The sequence below is a fragment of the Heterodontus francisci genome, chromosome 17 (genome assembly GCF_036365525.1).
Source record: "Heterodontus francisci isolate sHetFra1 chromosome 17, sHetFra1.hap1, whole genome shotgun sequence".
Taxonomy (NCBI): Eukaryota; Metazoa; Chordata; class Chondrichthyes; order Heterodontiformes; family Heterodontidae; genus Heterodontus; species Heterodontus francisci.
The window spans coordinates 38,664,342-38,679,828 of record NC_090387.1 but is presented as its reverse complement, the minus strand read 5'-3'; positions in this window follow the sequence as shown (position 1 = coordinate 38,679,828).

Sequence of the window (15,487 nt, the reverse complement as noted above, 5' to 3'; positions counted from 1 at the left end):
TCAAGAAAACCGTGATCATGGGACAGGTGTTGCATCTCCACTCCTGATCGCACTAAATAACACCCCACTGGAAGTAGTTAGCAAATTCTGCTGTCTTGGGACCATGGTGACAGACAGTCTGTCCCGTGATGCAGAGCTTGATACACGCATAGGGAAAGCAGCTGCGACCTTTGGCCAACTTGCGAAATGCACATGGGATAACACCAAGCTGACCCTTAGGACCAAGCTGATGCTTTACAAGGCCTGTCTTCTCAGCATCTTACTGTATGGCTGTGAAACATGAGTGACTTACAGCTACCAGGAAAAGAAGCTAAATAATTTCCATCTTTGCTGTCTGCAGCACATTATGGGTATATCCTGGCAGGATAAAATCACAAATGTGGCAGTCGTCTCAAAGGCAGAGCTCCCAAATGTATTGGCGTGAATCAAACAGAGGCAGCTTTGGATGATCAGACACATCCACGGGATGGAAGATGGTCGCATACTCAAGGACCTTCTGTATGGTGAGGCAGTCGGGGTCAGAGAACCAGTGGGGCACCCAAAGCTCCACCTCAAGGATGCTTGCAAGCATGATGTGAAGGGCCTAAATGTTGACTGTCACACCTGAGAGTCAATAGCTGGCGAAAGAGGGAAATGGCGACACATCCTGTGAACTGGCGTGCACTACCACGATGACCAGTGACTACAGCAGGTTGGCAACAGGCACCAACACAGAAAACAACTCACAGCGTCACTTAGCAGCTTCATATGTGACAATTGTGGCAGAACCTGACTCTCAAGGATTGGCCTTCACAGCCATCAGCAAAGGTGCACCAAGAGAAAACACTCCACCTAAATGGATTGTTTGCTGCATGTCCATCATCTTTTGTAGATGGAAGGATGCCAATCAACCAATATTAAATCCACAGGTCATTTGGTTAATTTATTTTAAAGAGATTTTATTGGATTTTGATTTTTACTTTTCTTTGTTGGGGTATTTGAAGGTGCGATGCGCCTTTTTAAAAAAAAGCTTTTTGCTCCATCATTTTTCACAAGATGAGTAGATAGATCCAGACCAGGGGTTCTCAACCTTTTTACTTCTGAGCATCCCTCCAACCACTGCCATAGAAGCATAAAAATTTACAGCATGGGAGGAGGCCATTCGGCTCATTGTGTCCATGCCAGCTGACAAGGAGCCATGCAGCCTAGTCCACTTTCCAACTCTTGGTCCGTAGCCTTGTAGGTTATGGCACCTCAGTTGCATATCTAAGTACTATTTAAATCTTTTGTGGTTTTCTGCCTCTACCACCCTTTCAGGCAGTGAGTTCCAGATCCCCACCACCCTCTGGGTGAAAAGATATTCCCATGAATCCACTTAAACCTCCTACCTGTTACTCTAGATCTATGCCCCCTGGTTATGGACCACTCAACCAAGGAGAATAGGGCCTTCTTACCCACTCTACCTACATCCCTCATAATTTTATACACTTCAATTAGGTCTCCCCTCAGCCTCCTCTGCTCCAAATAAAACAACCCTAGCCTCTCTAATCTTCCTCATAACTAAAGTTCTCTGGTCCAGACAACATCCTCGTAAGGCTCCTTTGTGCCCTCACATCTTTCCCATAACGTGGTGACAAGAACTGCATGCAGTACTCCAGCTGTGGACTAACCAGTGTTTTATACACTTGCAGCATAACTTCCCTGCTCTTATATCCTATGGTTCAGCTAATAAAGGCAAGTATCCCTAAGCCTTCTTGACCACCTTATCTACCTGTCTAGCCACCTTCAGGGATCAGTGGACATGCATTCCAAGGTCCCTCTGTTCCTCTATACTTCTCAGTATTCTACTATTTATTGTGTATTCCCTTGCCTTGTTAGCCTTCCCCAAATGCATTAACTCACACTTCTCCAGACTGAATTCCATTTGCCACTGTTCCACCCACCTGACTAGTCCATTGATATCTTCCTGCAGTCAACAGATTTTCATCTTTATCAACCACACTGCCAATTTTTTTATCATCTGCAAACTTTTTAATCATGCCCCCTGCATTCAAGTCCAAATCATTGATATATACCACAAAAAGCAAGGGACCTAGAACTGAGCCCTGTAGAACCCCACTGGGAACAGCCTTCCAGTCACAAAAACACCCATCAACCATTACCCTTTGCTTCCTGCCTCTGAGCCAATTTTGGATCCAACTTTCCACTTTGCCTTGGATCCCATGGGCCTTTACTTCCGTGAACAGTTTGTCACATGGGACCTTATCCAAAGCCTTGCTAAAATTGATATAGACTACATCAAATGGACTACGCTCACCAACCCTCCTTGTTACCTCCTTAGAAAATTCAATGATGTTAGTCAGAGATGACCTTCCTTTAAACAAATCCATGCTGACTGTCTTTGATTAATCCTTGTCTTTCCTAATGAATATTTACCCTGTCCCTTCGATAATTTTCCAATAATTTCCTCACCACCAAGGTTAGGCTGATTGGCCTGTAGTTACTCAGTTTATCCCTTTCTCCCCTTTTAAACACTAGTATAACATTAGCTGTCCTCCAGTCCGCTGACACCTTACCTGTAGCCAAAGAGGATTATGGTCAGATGATGGTCAGAGCCTCTGTTATTTCTTCTCTAACGGCCTAGGATACCTGACATCCGGGTCTGGGAATTTACCCATTTTGAAAAATGTTAAAGCACGTAATACTTCCTTTCTCACACTGTTAATTTCATTTAATATTTCACACTCCTCCTCCCTGATTGCAATGTCGGTATCATTCCTCTCTGTGAAAACAGACATGAAGTATTCATTAAGAACCATATCCACATTCTCTGCCTCCACTCACAGATTACCCTTATAATCCCAAATGAGCCATTTTTCTTTCTTTAGTTATTCTCTTGCCCTTTTTGTATTTATAAAATATTATAAACATTCCACGGACCCCCTGTAACACAACACTAATATGTTTTCTGTATAAAAATTAGTTATACAATAAAATATGTATAATTATTATTTTTGTTTTACTTACTTAATGTGAAACTTGTTGCCGATGATAACTAACAATTCTGTCAAGACATAGAGCTATCTTCGACAAGCACATGTGTGTGTCATGGTCAATATTCATCCTGGCTCAGTACCTTGTTTTCATTGATGTCATTGCTGAAAATACAACTTTGCATAAATAGATTGTGCCAGAAGAAGCAGTGCTGTATTCAGTTGCACCATCGACAACATAATCCTGCTTCATGTGATGTCTGCACAAATGTGTTTTCCAGCTGGGATCACTGGATGCCAAACAGGAGTGGGAATCCTGTTGACTTTATTTTACTCTTCCAATAGATGTTGGCGACACTCTTATTGGAGTTCAGCTCAGGACAGCCAATTGAGTACACTGGGACACCCCCGTTCTCATATCACAGGGGATGAGTGCATTTACCCAGCGTTTCATCAACTGAGGCCTACATATTCACTTTATATCTGCATATATTACACAACACACAATGCCAGTTTAGGCATCTCAAATAGCAGGATGCATTGCCAAGAATTACTTTGGTTAGACTGCCACAACATATCTTCAATTTATTTTACTAAAATTATGCAAAAATATATGTCTAACCAACACACACACACAATCGCTGATGGAAGTGAACTAATTCAAAGCCATTTGTATAGATTCTCCAGGAACACCTATACTACAGCTGGCATTGTTTGCACCAGTAGTTATGCCCTGTACTTATCTGCCTACATATGTTTCATACGAGGTCAGATGTGTTCAATGGATAGGCCTCAATGGAAATACAAACTCAGCAAAAGCTGTTCTGTTAATTACTCAGGCGTCAGTGAAAAAGAAAACTAAATAAGGGAAAGAAAATGAAAGGAGAGATTGTTTAATCTGAGAAAAGAACAAGCGATTTGATCAGGAGCCAGATTTTGGGGAACTAAGAACTGAAACCGATTGACTGATAAAAGACAAGCTTTTGTTCGGCTTGGTCTTTGTTGAGTTTATTTTTCTCGCAAGGTAAATTCTGCAACAACCATCAGATTCTTAAAATAAAAAAGAGTCAGCTGCAATAAAACAATGAAATGCTGAACACAGAGATTAAAACAGTGGAAACGGTTGGCAGTGAGCTGAATGAAAGAAGGAAGGAGGGGAAAGGGCACGTTTCCCTCCCAAAGAAAATGAATGATAAAAACAGGTACATGTAAAAATCAGATTTTAGAAGGGTAGAACTAATCCAACCCTTAAACATTTTTAAAAGCTGGGGTGGATGCATTGTGATAAACTTATAGGAAACAGTAAATGTAGCATGGGGACAGGGAAAGGTTTATGTTTGAGTATCAAAAACAATCACAACAGCTTTGCTGAGGATATTTCTGGTGATTGGAAAAAAAATCACTGAAGGAAATATAGCAGTTTGATAAGTTTTTAAAAAAAAAGACACTTCCTGTAGTTGGGGAGACACAATGAGGGGAATTTTATGGGCCCTGTAAAAGCGGCATTCCTGGCAGATGGAGTGATTTAATTAGGCATGAGCTGATAAACGGCGTGTCAGGGTTCACCCCGTCCTGTTGCAGATTCCAGCTTTCCATACATTTACATAGCATGAATACTCATTACCCTAATAGTTATTTTAAATTAAGTCCAACCTGCCAGATTAAGTGGCAGCCAGTTCACGTTCATTTAAAGGTGGTGTTGCAGCAGTCGGCTTTGTGTACTTGTGTCTGTGGTCAGTGGTTTTCTTTCTTGAACTCTTCGGCACTTGAAAGGCCAACATTGGAATGGATGTTTGGCTCCAGGTTCAGCACCAGCAAGGCCGGAGGCAGGGAAGGCATGGGGGGGCGGGTGGGGAGGACACGGGCTGGTCTTGGGTGACAGGAGGAGCAGGGGAGGGTAGCCGAGGAGGACATAGGTTGCATTCTCGGGTGGGTGGAGGAACAGGGGTGGGAGGGGTGTAGCGTCCAGGGTATGTACTAGTTGTTGTTGATGCTGCAGTTGGCTGAGGACTGGAGGTTTGTTTTGAGCATCAAATTAAAGTGATGGTCATAAGGAGCCTAAAGGGAGGGGTGAGTCCATATTTTAGTTCTGTGGGGGCAAACTCAGGGTTCTGGCTGGCAGAGAGAATGGTCACAGTCAGGGGACAGTTGGATTTGGTAGATGGAAGGGTCAAGACTTAGGTCTGGGTATTCTATTGCATCATAGGGAGGGAACAGGGCTTGGCAATGATATCGAGGTGGATTTTTGGAGGATCAAAGGTAAGAGTTGGCATTTCGATGGTTACGGGATTTGGAACAGGGGGCAGGGATGGCATGAATAAATTTACAGTAATCTAGTCCAAGGTAATTGGGGGAGGTTCAATGATCACAGAGGGAAGGTGTAAGGTAATATTGGGTGGGTCAAGGGTGATGTGTACAGGCTGGAAGGTGGCAGGAGGGGGTTGGAAGGTGGAGAAACCTGCCTGTAATTTTACACCCGCCATTTTGCCAAATGATACTGCGAACTATTTGGCCAGTCAAGGATTGCAAATCGATTGGGAGGTGATCAATAATGATGGGTGGGATTTCTGGCTGGGTGCAATGTTTGGCGCGTAAAACGTATCTGCTCATTACTTCCTTGCAGTTGAATGGCAAAACAAGGTTGATTTGTAACGCAAAGCTCATTTCAACAGTTGCAAAGCTGCAAAAGCATGGGTCTCGTACACCCAGCTTTTCTGCTACCACAGGAAGAAGAGGAGAGCATGCAACTGAGGAGGGCTCTTGCCCCTCAGCTGATGATGCCACAACACCAGCAGCAGCTAGCACAAGAGGATGAGGCTGCTCAGAATGATGCCATCCAGGAAAGATATTACCAGAGACAGGCGCTGGCACATCATCGCATCCTCCAGACAAGGGCAAACTACCTTCAGATATCAGAGAGGCAATGTCAGAGATGTCGGTGGATGTCATGTGAGATGGTCAATGAAATATGTAGAATCATTGAGCAGGCCCTGCAACCATGTGGTTTTGGTGGGAATCTCATGCCAGTTGCCCTCAATGTGAATGCTGCACTCAACTTCTTTGCTCATGGTGCTTTCCAGGACTCACCGGGTGACATATGTGGCATCTCACGGCTGCCACTCACAGATGCATAAAAGAGGTGACCAATGCCCTATTCCATCATGACAGTGATTTAATCTATTTCCCAGTAGAAGGGGAAGTCAGTTGCCTTTGGCGCCATCGCTCGTTTCCCTAGTGTGCAAGGGATGATTGACTGTACTTCTGTGGCCATTTGAGCTCCCTGGGATCAGCCTGCTGCATTTGTTAATAGCAAAGGCTTTCACTCTTTGAATGGTCAATTGGACTGCGACAACAGGTGAAAAATAATGCAGGTCTGTTCTCATTTCTCAGGGAGCTGTCACCACACATACATTTTGTGAAACTCACAGCTCCCAGGCATTTTTGAAGTGTAAGTTTTTTCTGTGTTTAGGTGGGATGTTGTCGAGCTATTGACCCACTAGGTACAAACTCTGGCTTCTTAATCAAGATAGAGAGTTTATCAAATACAGCAAGGATATACAAGCAATGCTTAACCAACAGCAGTAGTTACACAGCACAATATAGGGTGTCCTCGGTCCTTGCCTTCTGAGCTGCTGTGGCACTGTCTTCTTTCTTGAGGTGTTCTTTTGACTGTAGGTTGGTTTGTTCTTGAATTGGTGCGCCGCGCATTGTCCCAGCACCTGCCATTTATGGTCCCCTCCAGGGGTTCTTTCCTTCCATTTTAGGTTATAGTCCACCTTAACCCTTTGATTAGTCAGATATGACCTCACCTTCAGTACATTGTCCCTTCTTGATTCATTTATAGTAATCAGATTACAGCAGATATGACCCTACCCTCATTGTACATTGTCTCTGCAGACAGCTTGATGGCCTAAGTCATTGTCACATAATGGGGAATGTTTGCTGTCAATTCAAGTCTTGAATGATCTCTGAATATTTTTATTTGCATTATCATCCTTTTTGAGGCCTACAAGTCTATCCCTTATTGTAACTGAGTCTTTCTTTGTTGAAGTGCAGAATGGCATCCGGTCTCGTAGCAACACTACTTCTGTTATTGTTGTGACAGTAAACACCATCTCTCACTATCTCCCCACTACAGTATACCAATACACACTGCACATTTAACAACATGATTCTAAACACAAAGCCCATAACTTAGTTCTAATCTCTCTTTTGGGCCTCCTTATCTCGAGAGACAATGGATACGCGCCTGGAGGTGGTCAGTGGTTTGTGAAGCAGCGCCTGGAGTGGCTATAAAGGCCAATTCTGGAGTGACAGGCTCTTCCACAGGTGCTGCAGAGAAATTTGTTTGTTGGGGCTGTTGCACAGTTGGCTCTCCCCTTGCGCCTCTGTCCTTTTTCCTGCCAACTACTAAGTCTCTTCGACTCGCCACAATTTAGCCCCGTCTTTATGGCTGCCCGCCAGCTCTGGCGAATGCTGGCAACTGACTCCCACGACTTGTGATCAATGTCACACGATTTCATGTCGCGTTTGCAGACGTCTTTATAACGGAGACATGGACGGCCGGTGGGTCTGATACCAGTGGCGAGCTCGCTGTACAATGTGTCTTTGGGGATCCTGCCATCTTCCATGCGGCTCACATGGCCAAGCCATCTCAAGCGCCGCTGACTCAGTAGTGTGTATAAGCTGGGGATGTTGGCCGCTTCAAGGACTTCTGTGTTGGAGATATAGTCCTGCCACCTGATGCCAAGTATTCTCCGAAGGCAGCGAAGATGGAATGAATTGAGACGTCGCTCTTGGCTGGCATACGTTGTCCAGGCCTCGCTGCCGTAGAGCAAGGTACTGAGGACACTGGCCTGATACACTCGGACCTTTGTGTTCCGTGTCAGTGCGCCATTTTCCCACACTCTCTTGGCCAGTCTGAACATAGCAGTGGAAGCCTTACCCATGCGCTTGTTGATTTCTGCATCTAGAGACAGGTTACTGGTGATAGTTGAGCCTAGGTAGGTGAACTCTTGAACCACTTCCAGAGCGTGGTCGCCAATATTGATGGATGGAGCATTTCTGACATCCTGCCCCATGATGTTCGTTTTCTTGAGGCTGATGGTTAGGCCAAATTCATTGCAGGCAGACGCAAACCTGTCGATGAGACTCTGCAGGCATTCTTCAGTGTGAGATGTTAAAGCAGCATCGTCAGCAAAGAGGAGTTCTCTGATGAGGACTTTCCGTACTTTGGACTTCGCTCTTAGACGGGCAAGGTTGAACAACCTGCCCCCTGATCTTGTGTGGAGGAAAATTCCTTCTTCAGAGGATTTGAACGCATGTGAAAGCAGCAGGGAGAAGAAAATCCCAAAAAGTGTGGGTGCGAGAACACAGCCCTGTTTCACACCACTCAGGATAGGAAAGGGCTCTGATGAGGAGCCACCATGTTGAATTGTGCCTTTCATATTGTCATGGAATGAGGTGATGATACTTAGTAGCTTTGGTGGACATCCGATCTTTTCTAGTAGTCTGAAGAGACCACGTCTGCTGACGAGGTCAAAGGCTTTGGTGAGATCAATGAAAGCAATGTAGAGGGGCATCTGTTGTTCACGGCATTTCTCCTGTATCTGGCGAAGGGAGAACAGCATGTCAATAGTCGATCTCTCTGCACGAAAGCCACACTGTGCCTCAGGGTAGACGCGCTCGGCCAGCTTCTGGAGCCTGTTCAGAGCGTCTCGAGCAAAGACTTTCCCCACTATGCTGAGCAGGGAGATTCCACGGTAGTTGTTGCAGTCACCGCGGTCACCTTTGTTTTTATAGAGGGTGATGATGTTGGCATCGCGCATGTCCTGGGGTACTGCTCCCTCGTCCCAGCACAGGCATAGCAGTTCATGTAGTGCTGAGAGTATAGCAGGCTTGGCACTCTTGATTATTTCAGGGGTAATGCTGTCCTTCCCAGGGGCTTTTCCGCTGGCTAGGGAATCAATGGCATCACTGAGTTCCGATTTGGTTGGCTGTATGTCCAGCTCATCCATGACTGGTAGAGGCTGGGCTGCATTGAGGGCAGTCTCAGTGACAGCATTCTCCCTGGAGTACAGTTCTAGGTAGTGCTCAACCCAGCGGTCCATCTGTTTGCGTTGGTCAGTGATTATGTCCCCCGATTTAGATTTGAGGGGGGTGATCTTCTTGATGGTTGGCCCAAGAGCTCTCTTCATGCCATCATACATTCCTCTGATGTTTCCGGTGTCTGAGGCCAGCTGAATATGGCTGCATAGGTGTTGCCAGTAGTCGTTTGCGCAACGCCTAGCTGTTCTTTGTGCAGTACTTCTGGCTGCTTTAAGTGCTGCGGATGTTAAATCGCTGGGGGCTTTCTTGTAGTTCAAAAGTGCAATGCGCTTAGCGGCTATGACAGGTTCCAGCTCTTCATTATGAGATTGAAACCAGTCTGCATTTCTCTTCGCACTTTTGCCGTAGGTGGTCAAAGCTGACTCATAGATGGCGTCTCTGATGTGGGCCCACTTGGTCTCAGCATCCCCTGTGGGAGTGTTTTGAAGGGCTGTTACAAGTGAATTTAGAAATTTTTGTAACAGCTGTGGGTGAGAAATTCTGCTCGTGTTGATGCGCGGGTGGCCCTTCTGCTTGGAATGATGCAACTTCTTTGGTCTGAGTCTAACCTAATACATTGATATTTATATACATATATATACACAGAGTATAACTATTCCCGAGCATAACCGCAACATCAGTTGAAATCATTCTAAATTAAAGCATAGCATCTCGTGTAAGTTTTATCAGACCATAACTTACATAGAATCATCCAACAGTTAAAACATGGCAGAGGTTAACCCTTTAGTTCCTGCAGAAGCTCCAGCCCAAATTGACGGCTGGATCCTGGGTGACAGGGTTACTCCTTTGTACATGCATCATCCCCAAAGCGCAGCTGAAGAGTGATACAATGCTGCTCACACATCCACCAAAGCCATCATCGAACACACCATTGGCTTGCTGAAAATGCGCTTCCACTGCTTTGACCAGCCTGGAGGGGCACTTCATGGCCAAATTTTGCATATGGAGGAGCAGCAGTCCTCCTCAAATGAGGATAAATATGAAGAGCCTGAGGATGTCAATAATGCAAATGAGAATTTTATGTGTGTTAGGGCCATGGAAAGACGTGCAAAGGACATCAGACAGAACCTTATCTTTGCAAGTTTCAGCTAAGAGTGAGGCTAAAGGTCAAAGGAGAAAGAAAATGCAACTTTGAAAAATGTTCACACACCCTGTGACTTAAATCATTGCTGTAATATAGAAGCAGGCCTCCTTTACCAGCAACAATTGAACCTGCAGTGAAAATGTTCATAATGCCCTGTATGTTCTAAATTTCATAGAAAACTGCCTGCGTCTCAATGGAAATAGTGCCTCGATCAGAGGGTGCTACACCATTACAGCACTTTGATTTGACCGGCACATCAAAATGGATCTGGGTTAGAATGGAGCCACAACAGCCCCTATTCAAGGCATGTAAACGTGAGCCTACAGATCTTACATTGGAAGGCATGTCACTAAGGAGTAGTATGAAAAATCTTCAAGCAACAAGCAGCCAGCATTGAAGAGGGAAGGCTCAAACTTCATAGACAACAGCACAATGATCATCTCCAAAAACGCTGTGTATGCATAAATGCATGCCAGCCATAAGCCAATGATAATCATTATCCTTTTCAGCTCGACCACTTCAAATGATATACAAGAATGTATCAAAGATTAAATCAAATGTATTCAAAAGCATTATCATTGTCAGTTACACTATTTTAAACACCTGTGCTACCTTTGTGCTCATAATTGCTTCATTTTATGTTTCCTACAACTACGTTTTGGTGCAACCCTAACAGGGTGGAGGCAGTCTGCTCATTGTGCTGCCCCATTTCCCCGGATGACCATGGTGGGTATCCTCTGGAGGAATGGGGCCTTGAGGGCTCCATTTTACTGGAGTTCTCTGACACTGGTGCTTGAGCGTCCCCTTGGGCTTGCCTGCTGGAGGTAAGGGGGTCAATGCCGGGGGTGGGGGGAAGATGAGATGCTTCTTACCCTGGGTGTGTCCTGAGAGGAAGGTCCCAGGACAGCTGGCATGCGCTCCTCCTCCATCTGGGTGCACAATGCACCTGCCTATCTCCCTGAGGGGAAGGGGTTCCCAGCGGGACGTCCAGGTTCCTCATCCCCCTCTCGCTTAGACTCTGCTGTATAGAGCCCCTGGCTACAGCAATGGAGTGCAGGTCAGAGTGCATATGGTCGAGTGCTCAACCAGACCCGACATGGATTTGCCAAACTCTTGACTGAGGAAGCCATGTGTGCTCATATGACTGGGACATGGCAGGTGTCATGGCTTGCATGGACTCCCATGCATGACCTCAGGCATCTCTGACATATTTTCCCATGAGATCGCTGCACTTCCAGCAGACTTCTCATACCATCAAACAGAGGGTCATCATCAGCGTGGGCTGAGAAGGGGCCTCGTCTGCAGCAGTCCTCCGATTGTCAGGGGGCCCAGCTGTAACATGCTCCCTCAGCTGCTGGGACATGTCTGTGTCATGCCCACCAGATTGTGACCCTGCTTTTAATGTCAACTCCCCACCCCCCCCACAGACTGTGTGGATGTATCTGCACTGGTGGAAGTGGAAGAAGAAACAGGTGAAGGTGCACTCTCTGGGGCATGGGCTTCATCTTCCCCAGAGGCGGTGCCCTGGGCCTCACGGAATTCCGTTGCTTGAGTGCAGGTACCAGCAATGGATAAAGAAACAGAGGCACATTAAGCATCATCACAGCATGAGGTGGACACTTTTGCACACGTTCCTCCTGTGTTCACATATGGCTGCAACAATAAAGTTGTCGCTTCATTCTTACCCCTTGATGATCCTGCTTCACCATCAGCAATGGCTCTTCCTTCCTCCTCTCCAGCTAACTCCAGCCGCCTCCTCATCTGCTGGACTCCTAATTCTGACACTTCTCCACCTGTCTTGGTCCACTCCCTTTGGTTATGGGTCTGTTTATACTGCAGGGGAAAATGCTGATTTCATGATACATCAAATGATGCCCCACACCCTTTGTCTACATACATCGACATCACTCATTCTGGACTGTCATTCGGACGATAAATCCAAGCACATAAAAAAAGCCAGTCTGACACATTCTGCAGAATCATTTGGTATATAGCACCAAGGCTGATCACACAATCAAATGCATGCTTTGACTGCCCACTGTCACAAACACACTCTTGGAGACAAGAAGAAAAACATTAGTGCAGCTTCAGCAACATCACTTACCCTCGCCAATCTGAGCAAGTCAGTGACCTGTTTCTGACACTGCACCCAGGTCCTCCCTGTTACCTCACGGTTTGACACCTCCTCTGCCACCTCTGTCCAAGCTGCCTTAGTCAGGCGGGAGGGTCTTCAGATCCACCCCTTGGGAAGAGGACCTCCTGCCTTCCCCTGACAGCCTGGAGGAGAACCTGCAGGGAGGCATCGTTGGGCGAGACACTGCCTGCTGGCTGACATGGGTGTGGGTGGTGATGGTGATCAAACTGAAATCTAAGTGGGAGTTAGTGCTGGGACGGGAGTGACTGCAAAGGATGAGGAAGGGCAAAAAAAGAACAGCAATATTAATTATTATCTTCAGCAATCGATCAAAAACGCGCAGGTTACGGATCCTCCAGGCTTGCAATGCAGAATGATTTATAGCCGTGGCATTAATGATGCTTTGAAGAATGACAGCGGGTTCCACCAATGAAAATCCGTCCCCGCTGCACGATTGCACGTATCTCCTGTGCCCACCTCTGAAACATTAATTTACATTTATGATCATGTGGGAAATGGCAAAAAGGGCAAAAGCAGAAGTGCCGCCAACTTCCAGTTCTGCTGTCGGAGACGCCATGGGACTCATAAAATACCACCCAATATCACAGTGTTACTGATTCTAGGACTCATAGATAGGATTTCCATTTACAAAGAAAGATCTATATCCTGTAATTATTTTTGGAGACTGGTGTAAGTTACAAGGCAAAGTAATAGGGTAAATTATAAAGCAAGATAATGTGGTAAATTGTGCAATTTAATGGATGGAGCAAAGGGGTTGGCAATGAGAAAGAGATAACCTGCAGGATAAAGGAGAATCAATCAACTGATATTGGAAGAATGTGCACTCTAGGCTTGTGAGTGATTTGGGTTCAACAATGGGCATAGTTTAAAACCATCTGCTTTTTATGTGTACAGCCTCTGTTTCAAAATTCTGTCCACCAAGGACACCTAAAAAAGGGCCCCTTTTATTTAGCGATGGGGCCAACACCTACAAAGATTGGGTGCAGACTATTCCACTGCTAAATTAGTATTGCCCATTTTATGCCAGACAAATTGATGCAACATGTGTCAATTTCTACCAAACTGTATATTACTTTGTCATGGTGCAAAAATCAAAAATCAATTGTGACTCATAACAACCACTCTTTACAAAACTTAAAAATATACATTTATAAAACTGGGCAGGGTAAAATAGGAGGTGAGCACATTGCCACTTTTGTGTCACCACCTCAGAAGCTTTTCTGCTTTGCTTCAGCCTTGTTGCAATTTCAAGAGTGGCATTTGTCCACAATCCAGATAAAACAGATGCAAATTGTGCCCTGTTTGAATTTCTTTTCAGAATGTCTGAATGTGCGTGCATGACCTTTGTAGCTTGGCTGCTTGTTCTATGTTCTCATGTATTGTCATGTTTAACAAACAAATTTTTTAAGGAAGTTACTAAAATAGTAGACACAAAAATGTTCCATAGATGTATCTTGTATGGTCTTCCTGAAGGAATTCAGTAAGGTTCGACATAAGAGACTGTTAGTTAAAATTAATGCTCGTGGAAATGAAGGCAAATTATTGACCTAGTCAGGAGATTGGTTAGGTGATATGGAGAGCAGGGATAACAGGTATGTACTCGAATTGGAAGGAAGTGACTGGTGATATCCCACAGGAATCTGTGCTGGGGCCTCATCTAGTCACTATTTATTAATGACTTAGATAACAGAATAGAGAGCCAATTGTCCAAGTTTGTCGATGACACAAAGATGGATGGCATAGAAGGTAGTGTAGACAGGAGCATAAAATTACAGAGGCATTGTCAAAAAAAAAGAAATAGAAGCACTGGAAGGGATGCAAAAAAGATTTATAAGGATGATACCAGGAATGCAGGGGTATACCTATCAGGAGAGGATGAACTGGCCATGAAAAGAGAAGGCTAAGGCGTGACCTAACAGAGGTCTTTAAAATTCTGAAAGGTTTTGATAGACACAAAGAAAATTTTCCACTTGTGGGGAACATCAAAATTAGAGGCCATCAATATAAGATAGTGACCAAGAAATCAAATAGGGGATTCGGAAAAAACTTCCTTACCCAGAGAGTGGTGAGAATGTGTAACTCACTCATGCAGTGAGTGGCTGAAGCAAATAGTGTAGATGCATTTAAGGGGAGACAAGACAAGTGTATGAGGGAGATGGAAATAGAGGGTTTTGCTGATAGAGTTAGATGAGTAAAGATGGGAGGAGATTTGAGTGGAGCATAAATGCCAGCATAGACTGGGCCAAATGGCCTGTCTCTGTGTTGTATATCCTATGTTTAAGTGAGTGGGCACAAATGTGGCAGATGAATTTCAATGCAGGTAAATGTGAGGACATCCATTTTGGAGCAAAAAAAGGGATAGGTCTGACTATGTTTTTAAATGATGGAAATCTAGGAATAGTGGAGGTGTAAAAAGATTTAGGGTCCATGTACACAAATGTCCATGTACTAAAATGTAGTAGTTGGGGATAAAGAAATAATCAACAAGGCTAATGGAATGTTAGCCCTGGTTAGACCACATCTGGATTACTTTGTACAGAACTGGGCACCACTCCTTAGAAAGGATATATTGGCCATTCATTCAATACACCTGTGCTCACTGACCTACATTGGCTCTCGGTCAAGCAATGCCTCGATTTTAAAATTCTCATCCCTGTTTTCAAGTCCCTCCACGGCCTTGCCCCTCCTTATCTCTATAATTTCCTCCAGCGCCACAACTCTCCGAGATATCTGCTCTCCTCTAATTCTGGCCTTTTGATCATCCCAAATTTTAATCACTCCACCATTGGTTGTCATGTCTCCAGCTGCCTAAGTCCTAACCTCTGGAATTCCCTCCCTAAACTTCTCCGACTCTTTACCTCTCTTTCCTCCTTTAAGGCGCTCCTTAAAACCTACTTCTTTGATCAAGCTTTTGGCCATCTGCCCTAATATTGCTTTACATAGCTCGGTGCCAAATTTTGGGTTATAATGCTCCTTTGAAGCTCCTAGGGACTTCTTACTATGTTGAACATGCTATATAAATACAACTTGCTTTTTTGTTGTTGGACGGAGTGCAGTGCAGTTTCCTCAGAATGTTATCAGGGGTACAAGGGTTAAATTATGAAGTAAGATTACATAAAACTAGCCTTGTATTCTCTGGACTATAGAAGATTTAGGCGTGATTTGTTT